The sequence below is a fragment of the Stenella coeruleoalba genome (genome assembly GCF_951394435.1).
Source record: "Stenella coeruleoalba genome assembly, chromosome: 10".
Classification (NCBI taxonomy): domain Eukaryota; kingdom Metazoa; phylum Chordata; class Mammalia; order Artiodactyla; family Delphinidae; genus Stenella; species Stenella coeruleoalba.
Genome location: NC_137156.1, coordinates 51,841,776 through 51,857,520, shown reverse-complemented (window position 1 = coordinate 51,857,520; position 15,745 = coordinate 51,841,776). Strand labels below are relative to the sequence as shown.

The 15,745-nt window shown below is 43.1% G+C and overlaps 1 protein-coding gene across 9 annotated transcripts in view; it reads left to right on the top strand.

Annotated features, from left to right (window-relative positions):
* GADL1 (glutamate decarboxylase like 1) overlaps positions 1-15,745 on the top strand; it is a 687,722-nt gene that overhangs the window by 143,984 nt on the left and 527,993 nt on the right. Inside the window, exon 1 of one of the 9 annotated variants that reach the window (XM_079933922.1) lies at positions 12,795-12,841. The exons of the other annotated variants lie outside the window; for them this stretch is intronic. The gene's annotated coding sequence lies outside the window, so the exon portion shown is untranslated. Of the gene's footprint in view, positions 1-12,794; positions 12,842-15,745 lie in introns of those variants that run through there. 9 annotated transcript variants of the gene reach the window in all.

Here is a 15,745-nt window from a genome sequence, read left to right as displayed (position 1 = left end):
CAGGGAAAGGACAACTTGGGTTTTCTGACTCCAACCCCAGAGTTTTTATCATGGCACCAGGCAGTTTCTCTAAAAACAATAATTGTTCATTTAAAGACAGAGGGAGCGATCCATTGAAGATTAATTTTGCTGTGTAGCAGGGTGACCCACTTAAAGCTTAGCTAGGGTTTTATTTTTCACTGCTCTAGCAAGACACGCTAAATATTTCCCTGGCTTGTGTTTGGGTTAGAGAATAAAAGGTGAGGAAGGGAAATTATTCCTCCCCCATTATGCATAAAGAGACTTCTCTCTCCCCTGGACTCTTGAAGGGCATCTGGTATCTCCTTTGATGTTACCATTCTCTATTGTTTTGAAAGCAGAAAGCCAGCAATGTTCATATTCCACGGTCAAAGAGGTGAAGCTGTCTGGGGTTTCTTGGTTTTGAGGGTCTGAATCCTTCCATCACTACCCCAGTGTACTACTGAACAGAAGGGGAGTGGAGGAAATCTTTAATACTTGCAGTGTTGAAAAGGGAGATGATGGGTGCCAGGTATGTGGCTGTGGATCCGTATGAGAGAAAAATGGAATAAACAGCTGTTTTGCTTGGCAAGCGATGGGCTCCTGACCCATTTCTGACTTGGTTCCCCTGGCTGAAGCCATGGTAGAAACAGCTCTTGCAGGAGTGAAAATGCCAAGGCCCTGGATACTAAGTGAGAGGCATCTGGAGCTGCCCTTGCAGTAGAGAGAGCGGAGGCATCCTCCCTCCCAGGACAGTCGATACCATGCTTGAAGCTGGACTGAACCTAGGGTTGGCATCACCACCAATGATCCAGAAGCACTGTTGTCCCTGGAGCACCAGAAGGACACAGTGAGAAGCAAAGACAGCAGTGGTAATAGATGGCAGGGTGGACCCCGATGCTTACCCAGTCGGTGGGGAAGTTGGGCTGACTCTTTTTTCCTAAGATTTGTGATTCTGAGATTTGCACTTCCTGTAGTAGTTCCTGGGGAGGCAGGTTTCCCAGCAGGAAGATAACCAGCATCACTTCCAATATGGCAGTGGGGGCAGGGATGGGGAGGGTGGCAAGATCTTGGGTTTCTTCTGATTTGACTTGAAGACACACAGAGAGGGGAACATCTTTGCACCAGGGTGTTGTGAAGCTCTCCAAACCAGGTAGTCATAGCTCCTAGGATTTAAGAGAGCATTAGCAATGTCCTTGTTTTTCAGAAGGAAAAAAATCAAGCATGCCTTCTTCTGATTGAGCCATGGTATTTCCTCAACACACCCAGGAAAGCAATGGCAAAGGAGATGAAATTTTAAGTGTGAATTGCTTTTATATTCACATGAAAACTACCAAACGTGGTTCATATTACAAAATATTAAAAAAAAAAAAGCATACAGAATATTTAATGACATGGAAAGATGTTCCCAACATAGGGCCCAATGAAAAAGCAAGTTCATTACCAGGATGTTCAGTGTGATCTTCTTTTGCAACACTAGACAGATAGATCTCTGCAGAGGAAAAAGTCTGAAAGATGTATTCCAACACGCTCCCTGCGCTTATTCTTGGACGCAATAATGGGTGCTTTTTGTTTCTCCACTCTGCTTGTCTGCACTGTTTGAATATTTTTATGATAAACAGGTATTGCCTTTGTAATAAGAAAAAAGTACAACATAGGTTTTTATTTTTAAAAACTGAACACACATCTAAACAACAACAAAAACCCTGCCGCCTTTGTGTTCAGGATGGCGGACATGGTAGAGCTCTTTCATCTAACAGGGGTGTAGATGTCAGGGCTGGAGGATAATGACTCAAAGCTGGTGGAAACGTGGCCTGCGGAACAAGTTTCAAACAGGAAAGTGCTTGTGGGTGACCTCTGAGGTCAGCTGCGGAGCTTACTACAGATTCCACAAAAAGAGAAAGAGAATCCAAAAGGGGTGGGGTTGGGTCGGTTGCCTGGGCGTGTCCCAGTTTAGACAAAGTGGCTTTGATGTGCGTCCCAGTGGGCTGGCACAGGAATGCAGGGCCCTGCTTTCTCCCGCAGCCATTAGAGAGTCGTAAACATCCATCTCCAAAGGGAAGATGATCAGCTTCATATCAGCCACAAAGGAAAGATTTACAGGTGATTTCCCCCTCCTAGTACAGCAGTGTGATTAAGCATATGTTTGGAAGGATGGTTTTTTTCCCCCTCTTTCCTACGCTATAAATAGAGATGCTTTGTTTTTCTCTCATTCCCGGTGATGTTTATAATGACTTTTGTAGACACAGACTGATATTTGGTGCTTACAATGTGCTTTCCTCACATCTGTCAGGAGAGTGAGGCATATGGACTCTGCTGTTCCCCACTCTGAGATGATGGGAGCTGCTAAGGTGCAGGGTTCTGGGCTGTGCTGGAGATCTGCTGGCCGTAAATTTCTGCAGACCCCACAGTGCCTCCTCCTAGGCCCAGCCCAGATGGCCCTAGGGAGGGGTAGACTGTGTGGGGGGGAAGGGAATACGCCCAGCCCCATTTTTTGGATCAATTAGCTAAGGGAATGCCTTGGGAGGGGATGGGGTTCCTTTTAAGTCCAACCATCTTGAAAGCCCTTTTATTAAGACAACAGCAGTGGGGTGCCAAGACCTTGACCTGAAGTCAAACATTTGTTGGTTCAGATCCACGCCCTGCCGTAGACTGGTTGTGTGATCTTAGAAAGTGTAAGAAGTTTCCTGGAAACTTCATTTTATTTTTAATTGAAGTGCAGTGGATTTACAATGTTGTGTTAGTTTTGAAACTGCAGAAATGTGTCTCGGGGGGTTCCGAGGAGCTCCGGTTCTTTATGTCTCAGCACAGAAAGAATTCAGTGAGAGGCAAAATGATAGATAAGAAGTGATTTATCACAATAGGACACTTGTGAGGTTTATAAGCAAGCGGGCAAGGGAATGCCACGCTGAGAACTTAGTGGGCTACAGTTTTATAATCAAAGGAAAAGTGGGGAGGGGAGGAAGACCACCTTCCTCCTCATTCTTGAGTAGATGTCAAGCTTCCATCACCAGCTCTTCCTCCATGTCAAGCGGGGGAGTTTTTTGTCCCTACGTGGTCAAGCTGGGACTGTCATGGCGCAATGGAAATGAGCAAAAAGGCAGTGACGTATACTAAAATATGGTAAATCATCTCAGGTTTTAGTATAATGTTACCTTTTCCTTATATTTTTGTTTTTCATGTGTGCATAGGAGCATGTCCTAGGAATCATTAACTTACTGAACTCACTGGGCAGGGTGTGGGTCTCATTCCACCATTGTTTTATTGTTTGCGGGCATGTCTCATGCTTCTGTTGCATGGATTTTTCGCTAAGCAAGCCTACTTGGTTTTTTGGTTAAGTAAAACCTGCTTTCTTGAGTGATCATTAACTTATGGGAGTCTCCCATAATTTTTTCTCTACTTACAATCCCCTAGTGGGATTAACTATTTAATCACCTACTTTTTCAGATTCTTTTGCATTGTAGGTTATTACAAGGTATTGAATATAGTTCCCTGTGCTATACAGTACATCCTATTGTTTATCTATTTTATATATAGTAGTGTGTATATTTTGATCCCAAACTCCTAATTTATCCCTCCCGCCACCTTTCCCCTTTGGTAACCATAAGTTTGTTTTCTAAGTCTGTGAGTCTGTTTTTGTTCATTTACAGAACATGTTCATTTGTATCAATTTTTTAGATTCCACATATAAATGATGTCATGTGAAATTTGTCTTTCTCTTTCTGATTCACTTCACTTAGTATGATCATCTCTACATCCACCCATGTTGCTGCACATGGCATTATTTCATTCTTTTTTATGGCTGAGTAATATTCCATTGTATGTATGGACCACATCTTCTTTATCCATTCATCTGCTAAAGACTTAACTTTTGACATCTGTAAACCAGGGGTGACCTCCTTGCATTGGAGGTGGTATACAGTATGCTAAATGAGAGTCCTTTCAGTGCTTCAGCTGAGATAGGTGCTGATGACTCCAGAACCCAGAGTGAGGTGCTAGTGAGGCCAACTAAGCAGGACTTGCAAGGAGGTACAAACCCTACCTGAGTACCTACCCAGAGAGAGCACTTAGTGTGTGTGTGTGCCTCCCTCAGAATCTCACATGTGAAAACCTACAGGTCAGAGCCCATTTTATATATATATATTTATATATATATATATATATATATATATATATATATATATTTTTTTTAATTTATTTATTTTATTTATTTATTTTTGGCTGCGTTGGGTCTTTGTTGCTACCTGCAGGCTTTCTCTAGTTGTGGTGAGCGGGGGCTACTCATTGTTGTGGTGCGCGGACTTCTCATTGCGGTGGCTTCTCTTGTTGTGGAGCACAGGCTCTAGGCATGTGGGCTTCAATAATTGTGGCTCGTGGGCTCTAGAGTGCAGACTTAGTAGTTGTGGCATGTGGGCTCAGTAGTTGTGGCACATGGGCTTAATTGCTCCATGGCATGTGGGATCTTCCCGGACCAGGGCTCGAACCCGTGTCCCCTGCATTGGCAGGCGGATTCTTAACCATTGCACCACCAGGGAAGCCCGCATTATATTTTTTAAAAGTGTTTACTAATGTGATGGGCAAAAAATGAAATCTCATTGTTCGGGTTTGCATTAGCAATTTTGATTACTGTAAAATGTAACATTTATTAGGATGTTTATTGACCATTTGTATTTCTCCCCTGGCTCTTGACCTCTTCATGTTTTCAAATTTTTCCATTAGCCTCTCTTAAACCAGTTAAATTTAACTGTGTGTTCTAATGTGCACCAGTCTGCAAAAGAAGAGGCAACATTCCAAATAGCACTGATTTCCAGCTCAGTAGAAAGAACCTGGTGAGCCTTACACTTCCTTTTCCCACAGGGAAATCAGAACCTGTGCACATTCTTCTCCCACTAGACCCTTTTCAGGTTTAACAACACAACAGTAGGTAGAAGAAATAAACAGTCAAGGACAGAAAATACTCAAGAAAAAAGCAGAACTTGTAATGGAAAAATACACTCTTACCCACAGATCTTCAAAAAAGGAAAATTAACTGCTTGGGGGATGGGCTCGTCTTATTGCCATGTGGCCCCAGGAGCAGAAAGGGGCAGATGGTCATTCTGCAGACAGTGCAGGACCCCAGAGACAATTGCTTCAGCCTTTTAAGGGTGAGTTATTTGTTTCACTCCAAGGCATCAAGAAACAATTCCAGCATTGTCAACAGCATTTTCATGTCCTGGCCCAACATTTTTAGAGAAAGATCTTAAATTATTTTGTCATCAGATCAAGCTCAATTCCATCTCTCAACAGAGGATAAAAGAGCTGGCCTTTCAGAAGTCATGAGGGTGGGGCCCTCAGACTTTACAGAGCTTGACAGAGGAGACCCAGGGTTTGGAGAATCTTGTAAAGCAAAATATCTGTTCCTCTCACCATTTCTTACCTTCAGAGAATTTCTGCAGCTTATGTAATAGGAAGTCAAGGGGACAAAAGGTATCTCACTATCTTCCTTTGGTTCAGTCAATACGATATGAGGGGTGGGGTAGGAGAAGCCACAATATGGATCTTATTTTACCTTTCGTCCCCCAAAGTCTTTGGCAGCTGTTTGAGTTATTGAAGGCACCAAATCTCTCCAAATTCTCCCAACCCAACATAGATGACAACTTTGGTGAACACTAGTACTCTCCAATAAGCTAAGGTTGCAAGAAAGAAAGAAACCAGAATCCTTGACGTTTTGTACCTTGGCTATTTTAGAAGCTTTTTGGAGCCTGTTTCTATGAGCTATGTTTCCAGAAAATAATTAGCAGCAAATGGAGGCGTCGCAGGAAAGCTTGGGGGACACTGAGCAATGTCCATGGACCATTAACTAGGGAGAGTTTCTTGGAGAACTGGAGCCAGCATCTTGTACCAGTTCCATTTTCCTAGTTGTCTCCTGGTTGGGTGCCTGGAAGAGATAAAATTGAAATTTGACTTCCTGGAGGTAGGAAAAGGAGAGTCCTGGTCATATAATGGAGGAGGAAATAGGATATTTCTGTGGTCTTCTCTCCACAGTTATGCCTGCTCTGTTGCTCCCAGAGTCACACTCTGTTGGGTCCAGCACTTTGGTGAATGTCTTTGTTGGCTCTGGCTGCCATAACAAATATCATAGACTGGGTGACTTAAACAACAGAAGTTAATTTTCTCACTGTTCTGGAGGCTGGAAGTCTGAGATCAGGGTGCCAGCATGGTTGGGTTCCTGTGAGAGCCCTCTTTCTGGTTTGTAGATGGCTGTCTTCTCACTGTGTCCTCACTTGGCAGAGAGAGAGAAAGAGAGGGAGAGAGAGAGGGAGGGAGGGAGAGAGAGGGAGGGAGAGAGGGAGGAAGAGAGAGGGAGAGAGAGCGAGCGAGCGAGCATGCTAGCACTTTGGTATCTCTCCTCACAAGAGCACTAATCCCATCATGAGGGCCCCACCCTCATGACTTCTGAAAGGCCCTACCTCCAAACATAACACATTGGGGGTTAGGGCTTCAACATGAATTCCATATGAACTTGGGGGGTGGTGGGACATAATTCAGTCCACAGCAGTGAAGTTGATGGAAACAGTCCTGATATAGTTCTCCTTTGAGGACTTTGCTCCTCCTCCTGTCTCGTCTCTATTTCCACAATTTCTTGGCTCCTCTGTGTGTAGTGTTAGGTCCTGAGGCAGAGATTCTCTCCAGTACCTTGCCAGCAGAGACAAGGAGCTGCAGCTGTGGTTATAGGACTTCTTACCTCCTCATCGTGAAAGTGATGTTGGCTATATCTTTGTAAGTTGTTAGTATTTCTTTAGCATACCTCCCAGCGCACCATGGTTCAGTGCCTTGAACCAAGCCAAGCACGCTGGTGAACAAGGAGAGCAAGTCTTCCAGCCCATCTGGGAGCCATAGGATCAGGAGTGGACAAACTTTTTTGTTTTGTAAATGGTCAAGTAATACATATGAAAGGTTCTGTAGGCCATACCAATAGGCTCTGTCATCACACTATGAAAGCAGCCATAGACAATATGTAAACGAATAGAGTTCTGCTCTTCTCCAATAAAACATTATATCCAAAAAAACAGGCCTCGGGCCATTCTGGCCCAGGGCTCATAGTCTCTGACCCTGAGTCCCTCTCACTCTCTTTCCTGCTCCCTCTCTGCTCCCTTCTCTATGCCAGCAGTGACCTGTTAAATATCTCTTTGACTGCCTTCATCTCCTTTGTTTTCATGAAAAGTGTCTTCGTCTCTGCCTTTAGAGCTTGCACCTATTCTACTGGTGGCTGGTTTGGAGGTTCCTTATCTGAAGAATGAGCCCATGATGAGCTGTGAGCTGGCCCCTTGTCTGTGCAAGACAAAAGCCAATCAGGCAGAACAAGATGATGATTGTATGGTTTTCTTTCTGCTTTGGACTGTTTCAGGAACTTGGATGCCCTTTTCAGTGCATTCATCACCCCTGGGGAGACTCTGGAGCCCATTGATCAATGGCCATCAGTCTAGTCCTGGTTGCCAGGCACTTGTAGCTATGGTAATCCACCAGGCATCTCAATTTATATCTTGTTGTATGTATCTCCTGGAGAGGAAGGAGATGGCAGGTTGCTAACAAGCTGATTTACTCACTAAAGAGGATTAGCCATGGCTATCGGACAGAGAGCCTTCCTCCACATGTCAGCGGCAATCCCAGGGGGCCTGTTGAATGATGAGCAGCCTGACAGGTGTCACTTCTCCCATAAGGAATTTCATTCCTGGAGCCCCGTCCATTGCTACCTCTAGAGTTCTAGCCACCACGGTCCTTTGTACCTGGATTGCTCCCCCTGCTCCCACCTCTGCCCTCCATGGCCACCATATTTAATCGTAATCCAGCAGAGAGTATGATCCTTCTAAAACAAAGCAGCTTGATCTCTGCTCAAGATCCTGCGGTGGCTCCTCAGAGTAAAAGCCAAAGTCTTGACAAATGCCTACAATGCCCCAGATGATCTGATGCCCTCTCCTGCCCATTCCTCTTTATTATTTTAAAATTTTTTAACTTTAATTTTATTTATTTTTTATTGAAGTATAGTTGATTTACAATGCTGTGTTAATTTCAGGTGTACAGCAAAGTGGTTCAGTTATATATATGTATATTATATATATTCATTTTCAGATTCTTTTCTATTATAAGTTATTATAAGATATTGAATATAGTTCCCTGTGCTATACAGTAGGTTCTTGTTGATTTATCTATTATATATATATTAGTGTGTATATGTTAATCCCAGCCTCCTAATTTATACCCCCCCACTTTTCCCCTTTGGTAACCACAGTGTGTTCTCTATGTCTGTGAGTTTGTTTCTGTTTTGTAGATATGTTCGTTTGTGTCGTGTTCTAGATTCCACAGGTAAGTGATATCGTATAGTATTTGTCTTTCCCCATCTGACTTACTTCAACTAATATGATCATCTCTAGGTCCATCCATGCTTCTGCAAACCCGCCCATTCCTCTCGCAGCTTCATCTGCTCTCACTCACCCTGCCGCTGGCTCCACGGCAGCCACGCTCTTCTCCACGTTACTCAAACTCAACAATCAAGTTCTTTCCACCCTCTGCCCGGTTTGTCCTTTGCTACTTTCAGATCTCTGCTCAAATATCACCTTATCAGTGAAGGCTTCCCAGCTCCTTTACTTAAAATAACAACTCGCCCCTCACCGCTCTGGCACTCCCTGAGCCCCTCATCCTGCTGTGTTTTTCTCCAGGGCACTTATACTAACATACTCTATATTTCCTTATTTATCTGTGTATCATCTTTCTTCTCCATTAGAATGTAAAACTCCAGGGGGGCAGGGAAGTAGTCTACTTGATTCAGTATTTTATTGCCAGGGCTTAGAACAATATCTGATACATAACAGGTCTTCCTATATACATACCTATATATATGTGTATGTGTATGTGTGTGTGTGTGTGTGTGTGTGTGTGTGTGTATTTCAATGAATGAATGGGTGAATGAAAGACTAATGAAGGTAACCTGGGGCTTTTCTCTGTGTTCCAAAAGTTCTCTTAATAAATGATTCACATGCATGGAAGTATCCATTTTTAGGTAGATGTAAAGTACTTAGGACCATATAAAACTGTTAGGACCATTAGTTCTGGTGAGGGAGGCAGAATAAATGAATTCCTGTCCAAACAGGATCTATTTTTGTTTGGAGGCTGTAAATCTCAGGAGTAAGATTCTATTGTACTTTGTGCTTTTCTACATTGCATTATATTTTACCTTAATTCTTTGCTCACAAAAATGAGTAAAATACTTATTAAATGCCAATATGGAGTGAGCTGGGTTAGCCTTTCCCAAAGTGTGTTTCGTGGAACGTTAAATCTAGAGCGCTGTCCTGTGGAAGAAGTGTGCTCTTAACATGTCAGTTTAGCAAGCCTTGTATCATAATAGCTAATAATTATAAAAGCTAACATGGATTGGTTGTTACATACATGCATAATACAAACTTCTCTCCTTAATCCTGTTCACCCCACCAGGGTATAACACACATTAGCATATTAAAGGCTCTGAGAAGTCCTGTACTAAAGAAACCTGTTGAAGTTTTCAGCCCAGCTTTTGCTAAACTTATTTGCTTACAGAACCACTTATTTTTCCCCAGGGATACTTACTAACACCTCATGGATCTATTGTTCTGCAAAACACAAATTGGAAAATGCTGCTCTAGGGTTTTTAAAATTAAGATAGCTATCGGCTGGATGCCAGGAGATGATAAGTGATACCACCTTCTTAGACTCAGTGGCATAATCTCCCTCTAATTGTCCGAGAAAATAAAATTGTGTTTCTAAGGATCAACATGTACCCAAGGAGAACTTTTCATGCTCATGTGATAGATTCTATGGTTTTACTAATCTAAACTCTATCCTTTTAAAAAATGCTGGTTTGAGTAATCAGGAAGAAATTCTCAACACTCTCAGGTTGGATAAAAATTTTGTCACTTTAGAATGGAAACTACATCATTTGAAAGTAAGCTGAAGAAGTGTTGGTGTGTATGTGCATGTGTGTGCATATGTATGTGTTCATGCATGTGTATGTGTGTTTTTAGGACTTTTTCTGGTCATGGAATGTGGTTTCATACAGTGCGATACCAGTGGGGGTCTGGAAGGACTCTTTGTTCAGTTCCATAACCAGTGGACATTTGCACTGGGGATATTGGTGCCTCTGGAGAGTGGAGTGAGGTGGACCACCCTCTTCCATCTTCATCAGAAAAATAAAGTCTTTTCTTGGAAGTCAAGTGTTCAACGCGGACAGGGGGCTGAGAGTGGAGACTAAAAGGAGAAGAAATCGTTCCCTAAAGGACAAAACCCCTTGAGAATGGGTCTTACTGTCTTGTCTATTAGAAAAGGCAGTCTCATGTCTGGCAAAATCTGCATTTCTTTGTGTGTCTGTTCTTCCCCAAAGAAGTTTCCCTTAGTGGACTTTTATGCTAAGACTTAATGATTCTTGCAATGATAATCTGTCACGAGGATCCTTACGGTGATAATATGTTACTTGAGTTTACTTGAGAAAGCACCTGCGTTCTTGCTCTGACTGGGACATGAGGCATTCAAAGGCAGTAAAAAAAGGAATGAGAATAGGTACAAATTAGTAACCTAGCACCACTTAACTCTTTTGAAAAGCCAGTGGAATGGGAAAATGATTCTGTGCTTCTGTTTCTTCAAACCATCTTGTGTGTACTTTAAAAAGAAAAGGAAGTGACTTACAGATCACTAGGGAAAAGCCTGAGCAGAAATATCAAGTCTGAAACCACGGGGACTTCATTCATCGTTGTATGTGACACAGTGCGGAGCCCAGAAGGCCTTGTGCTTTGTGGGGACTCGGGAGATGTCGAGAGAGGGAATAATGGAATGAGTAAATGTCCAATTATTCAGGATATGTGCTTCTATTTCTGAGAAACTGGTGTGTTGCACAAAACAGTTCAGGATGGGAGTGAGGAAAAGGGTATAAAATAGGAAACACTTATATAGACCCTCCTATGTGCCAGGCACCCTCCTAAAGGCTTTATGTATTTTAATGAATTCAATCCTCACAACCACCATAGGGGGCAGGCTTTATTATAATCCTTGTTTTACAGAGGAGGACACAGAAGCATAGATAATTGATGACTTGCCCAGGATCACACACCTGGTAGTAGAGCCAGACTGAATCCTGTGTGGGCAGACTCCTGAGTCTGTGCTCTTAACCACTGAATTGTGCTGCCTCAGAAATAAAGCAAGGACAACGGCAAGGGCAAGAGCAAAGGCAAGGCGTGGAGGCCGGACCAGCTCTCCCATCCATTTAACCTTCCTGAGCCTTGGTTTGCCCATTGAGAGAATGAGGACATTTACTGTTCCTATCTCATAGGGCCATTGTGATTATTTAATGAAATACGTGCTAAAAGCTTAGTAGTTTGGCACCTAGAAAGCTCTCAGTAGCCATAAGCATCTTTAAAAAATGTGAGCCTGGGAAGAAATCTGGACCTCTTTTATCTAGCACTATAAAAGGGAAAGGGATCTAATATTCAGAGCAGTGCTGTCCAGTAGAACACTGTGAAGATAGAAATGTTCTCTACCTGCACCATCCAATATGGTAACCATGCATGGCTACTGAACGCTTGAAACATGACTAGCGCTACAGAAGAAGTGATTTTTAATTTTATTTCTTTGTAATTCATTTAAATAGCCAAACAATGGTTGCCTGGGATGGGGGTGGGGGTGGAGGAGTAGGGAGCTGGGGAGGGGCAGACAGGGATGAGAGAGGGTTACAAATGGGTGAGACAACCTTGGGTGCGATGCCTGTGTTCCTTTTCTAGATGTGGTGCTAGTTCCATAGGTGTGTACTTATCCAGTTGTGCACTTCATGTGCAGCTTGTTGTATGTCATTCATATTTCAGTAAAGCCGTTAAACAACAAAACAGACTCGTCCAGGATAAATACAGCTTATGCACGGCTTCCAACAGTGGTTTTCAAACTGAGTTTTGAGGGGAACCTGGGGTTCCCAAGGCTTCTGGGACTGGAGGCTGAGGGGCGGGTAAGGGGGTGCAGGTTGACTGAGCTCAGCCTCCAGCTCTGCTTCCACCAGATGAGCTGCTTGCTGACCTCGTGTGATCAGTTTGCTGGCTTGCCCTCTCTCCTGCTGAACCCTTGGGCTCCGTGAGAACAGGGATTTAGGGATTTTGCAATAGTCATCTCTGTCTCCTTGGTGAGTGCTGAAGAGATGCTTGTTCAGTTGAGATTCTGAATATAGTACTCCTATGCTCTATTTAGCCAACACTTGTAAGGTACCCACTCTCAGCCAGGCACTGTTCTTACACCTTGAAAACAGCAACTCCTTTAATTCTTTAACCACCCTCTTTGAATTACATGCTCTCAAGGCACAGGGAGGGTAAACACTTGCCTGGGGTCTTACACCTCAAAGGAAGGAGGATTGAGACCCAGCTTGTCTGGCTCAGAATCCAGCCTAAGAACATGCTCTCCCCACCATGGGGTAGAGGCCACCTCTGGTAGAACCTTCCTTCCTGATCAAGGATTCTTAAGTTTCTGTGTACCTCCTGCATTCTGGTGATGCCTATAATACTTTTAATTGCATAAAAATAAAATGCATAGCATTACAAAGGAAACCAAATGTACTGAAATATAGCTATTGAAAAAAAATTTAAATATCCTAATGTGTTCATTTTTGCTAGGATAAAGTACATGCCTCTTTATTAACACATGAAATAATAAGAGCTAGCAGTGGGCCTAATCACTACTGTAATTCCCAAACAGTCATCGGTAATATTTGGAGAGATCATAAAGCGAAATTTAGAGCCATCTGCAGCAGCAATGGAGGGATATTGACAAGATCTGAGATTTCTACTGCGGACAAAAATCACAGGTACTCCTCCTACTGCTGTGGTGTGTTATCTACGTTCGTAATTGAAGGGAATGCTAAGTTTCTGTTAGAAGTTAGTAAAAATAAAGATGCATCAATACATATTTTTTAGAATCCAAGTTCATGGGCCCCCTAAATTCGAGAATTCTGTGTGGACCCAGGTCAAGGACCCCTGTTCTAGAGGCTCTCCATGTGGACCAGCAGTGTTGGCATCACCTGGAAGCTTGTTGAAGTACAAAATCTCAACTCCACCCCAGACCCATGTATCAGAATCTGTGTTTCAAAAAAAATCTTTGAGTAATCTGTGTGCACACAGAAATTTGAGAAGCAATGCAAAATAGATGTTTGCTAAGGTCAGGGCAGCAGAGAGCTGTGTTCTTGAACAGGATTGAAAAGGTCTGATTGCAGATTTGTTTTCATCCTTCTCTCTGTCTTTTATAACCTCCTTCCCAGGGTGGAGCATGATTTAACCGATTGGTGACATTGGGACAATGGGCACTGCTGGAGTCTTCTCATTGCTCCTTTGGGACCAGTTCTCAGGGCAAGGGTGTTCTTATCCTCTAGATTTGCCTCCTCTAGGTCATGGGTGGTGCAGGTTCTGCTGGCTAGGTGCCAGGCAGGTTCTGCTACTAAGTCGGTATTTGTCCACAGTTCTACTGGGGCAGTGGACCCAGTCAATACACTTCAGGGGGAAGAATATTCGGACCTCAGACCCAAGTCCAGTTCTCCAGTCCACCTTTTCCAGCATAAGAACAGAAACAGTATTTTAATTTTCTTCCCAGCTCAATTTCTTAATTAGTTCTGAACCTTCTAAAGAAGGATCTGATTAATTAGTCTCTTCAAATTCCAACAATATTGGCTGTTAGAAAACTCAGAGCCAAGTGTACAGAACTCTAAGAAGGCATTTTTGAATCATTTCTATGGCCCTCCTCTTGTTTTTCCTTTTATTCTCCTCTTCATTTGAATTTATGTTCTCTTTCTGTTATCTTGTTCTATTTTCTCTACCCTTATAAACCTCTTTAAATCATTTTTAGAATAAGGTAAGGGCATAGATTCATAAATAAAGATGTAAATATGAAGACAAGTAAATATCCAAGTTTTTGAGACAGAGGCTGAACCTAGGCAGGACCGTCGCATCGCCCAACTGCAGCGGGTACTGCCCTGTTGCTTGTGGAAATCGTGGTCTTCGGGCGCAATAGACCACAGGGTGAGCCTGGAATCAGGCCACTGGGGGCTGTGATCCAGGACTCTCGGCAGATTTAGTCTCTGTGGACCAGTTGGCAATGTGTTACTGAAAAAGACGAAGTTTCTGGTAGCAAAGGGCATTTGGGGTAGGCTGTTCATTTGTAAAACTGTCCTTAAAACATTCTAAAAATATTCTGTACTCAGGTTACATGGGTGAATGCAGGTGACCTCCTTGTTCATTTAGCTGGAACTCTCAGTGATTTGAAAGCCAGGAACTGAAGCACTGCAGGCAGGCAGGGCTGGGCCCTTCTCTGCTGAATGAGTCCAATCGCTTCCCACTGCACCGAGAACTCTCTGGGCCTCAGGCCCTGTAAGATCCAGCTTCCCCTGCCTGCTTTACTCATCTTCCAGGACAATGCTCCCCTGTCACTGGGCTCTGGGCCCTCAGGCTGTTCTTTGGTTCCTTGAACAGTCCAAACTCCTTCCATCCTCAAGGGTCTCTGCTTATCCTTTTCCTTTTGCCTGGAATCCCCTTCCCTGCTTCCTCTTCCAGGCAGAGCCCATCATTATCTTTCAGGACTTGACCCAAATGTCATTCTGTCTAGAAGCCTTTGCTGGCACTTCATCCCATCAGGTCAAGTCCTCTGGAACACCCTTCACAGCCCTTATCATGGTTTTAGTGAATAATTGTTCGTGTCATCATTTCTTCAGTGTCATTTTCCCTACTGGACCACTGACTTCTGAGAACACGGGCTGCACTCGTCTTGTTTATGACCACTTTGTTGCCGGCTAGACCGGCAGTGCCTGGCACAGAGCAGGGCTCGTTGTATGATTTGCTGGATGAACGAGTGGAAAAGTGGGAAACAGATTCACAGACACGACTAGAACATTGGGGAATATATTGCATGAGGAAAAATGTAAATGGGAAAGGGAGTATATTTATATTGTTTTAAAAAGAGACGGGAGAAGATGGGTTCCACTCATTTCCCAGACGTGTGGAGAGGCTGTTGTATGTGAGCTGGATCAGCCGTGGGGCTCATCGTGGGAAATGAGCAACTCGCCTATTTTCAGGAAATTCCCAGCGACAGAGAATAGGTTAAAATTGCAACAACAGAAGAAAAGTTAGACATCAAGAAATTTCTGCATCTCTGGATATACGTACATGTATAACTGATTCACTTTGCAGTACAGCAGAGACAAATACAACATTGTAAAGCAACTATGCTCCAATAAAAAAAAAATCCAAGCAATGCTTCGATCCCCTTTAAAAATTTTTTTCAAAAGGAAAAAAAATTCTGAACCTCAAGAATAATGAAATTTGGACAAAAAAGACAATATATCCTAGTGGTGAGGAGCCAGACTCTGGGTTCAAATTCTGACTTTACTACTTACTAGCTCTGTGTCCTTGGGCAAATGACCAAACTTCTCTGTGTGTTGCTAAAAAAAAAAAAAAAAGGAAATGATAATAATTTGGCCCATCTCATAGCCTCATAGGCAGGGTCAATATGTAATTTAGCCTTTAAACCCAGGCACTTTTGAGATTAAAAGAGGGGAAGTGCTATTAATAATTTTGCTGGGATAACAGGAATAAACTGAGACTCCACCCAGTGTCTGGAGAAGTGTGGTCATTCTACTCATAAAGTGTTAAAAGGATTAAAGAAATTAATCCATGTAACTCCTTGAGAGGCATGTGGGCACAGAGTTAGTGCTCAGTAATGGTCA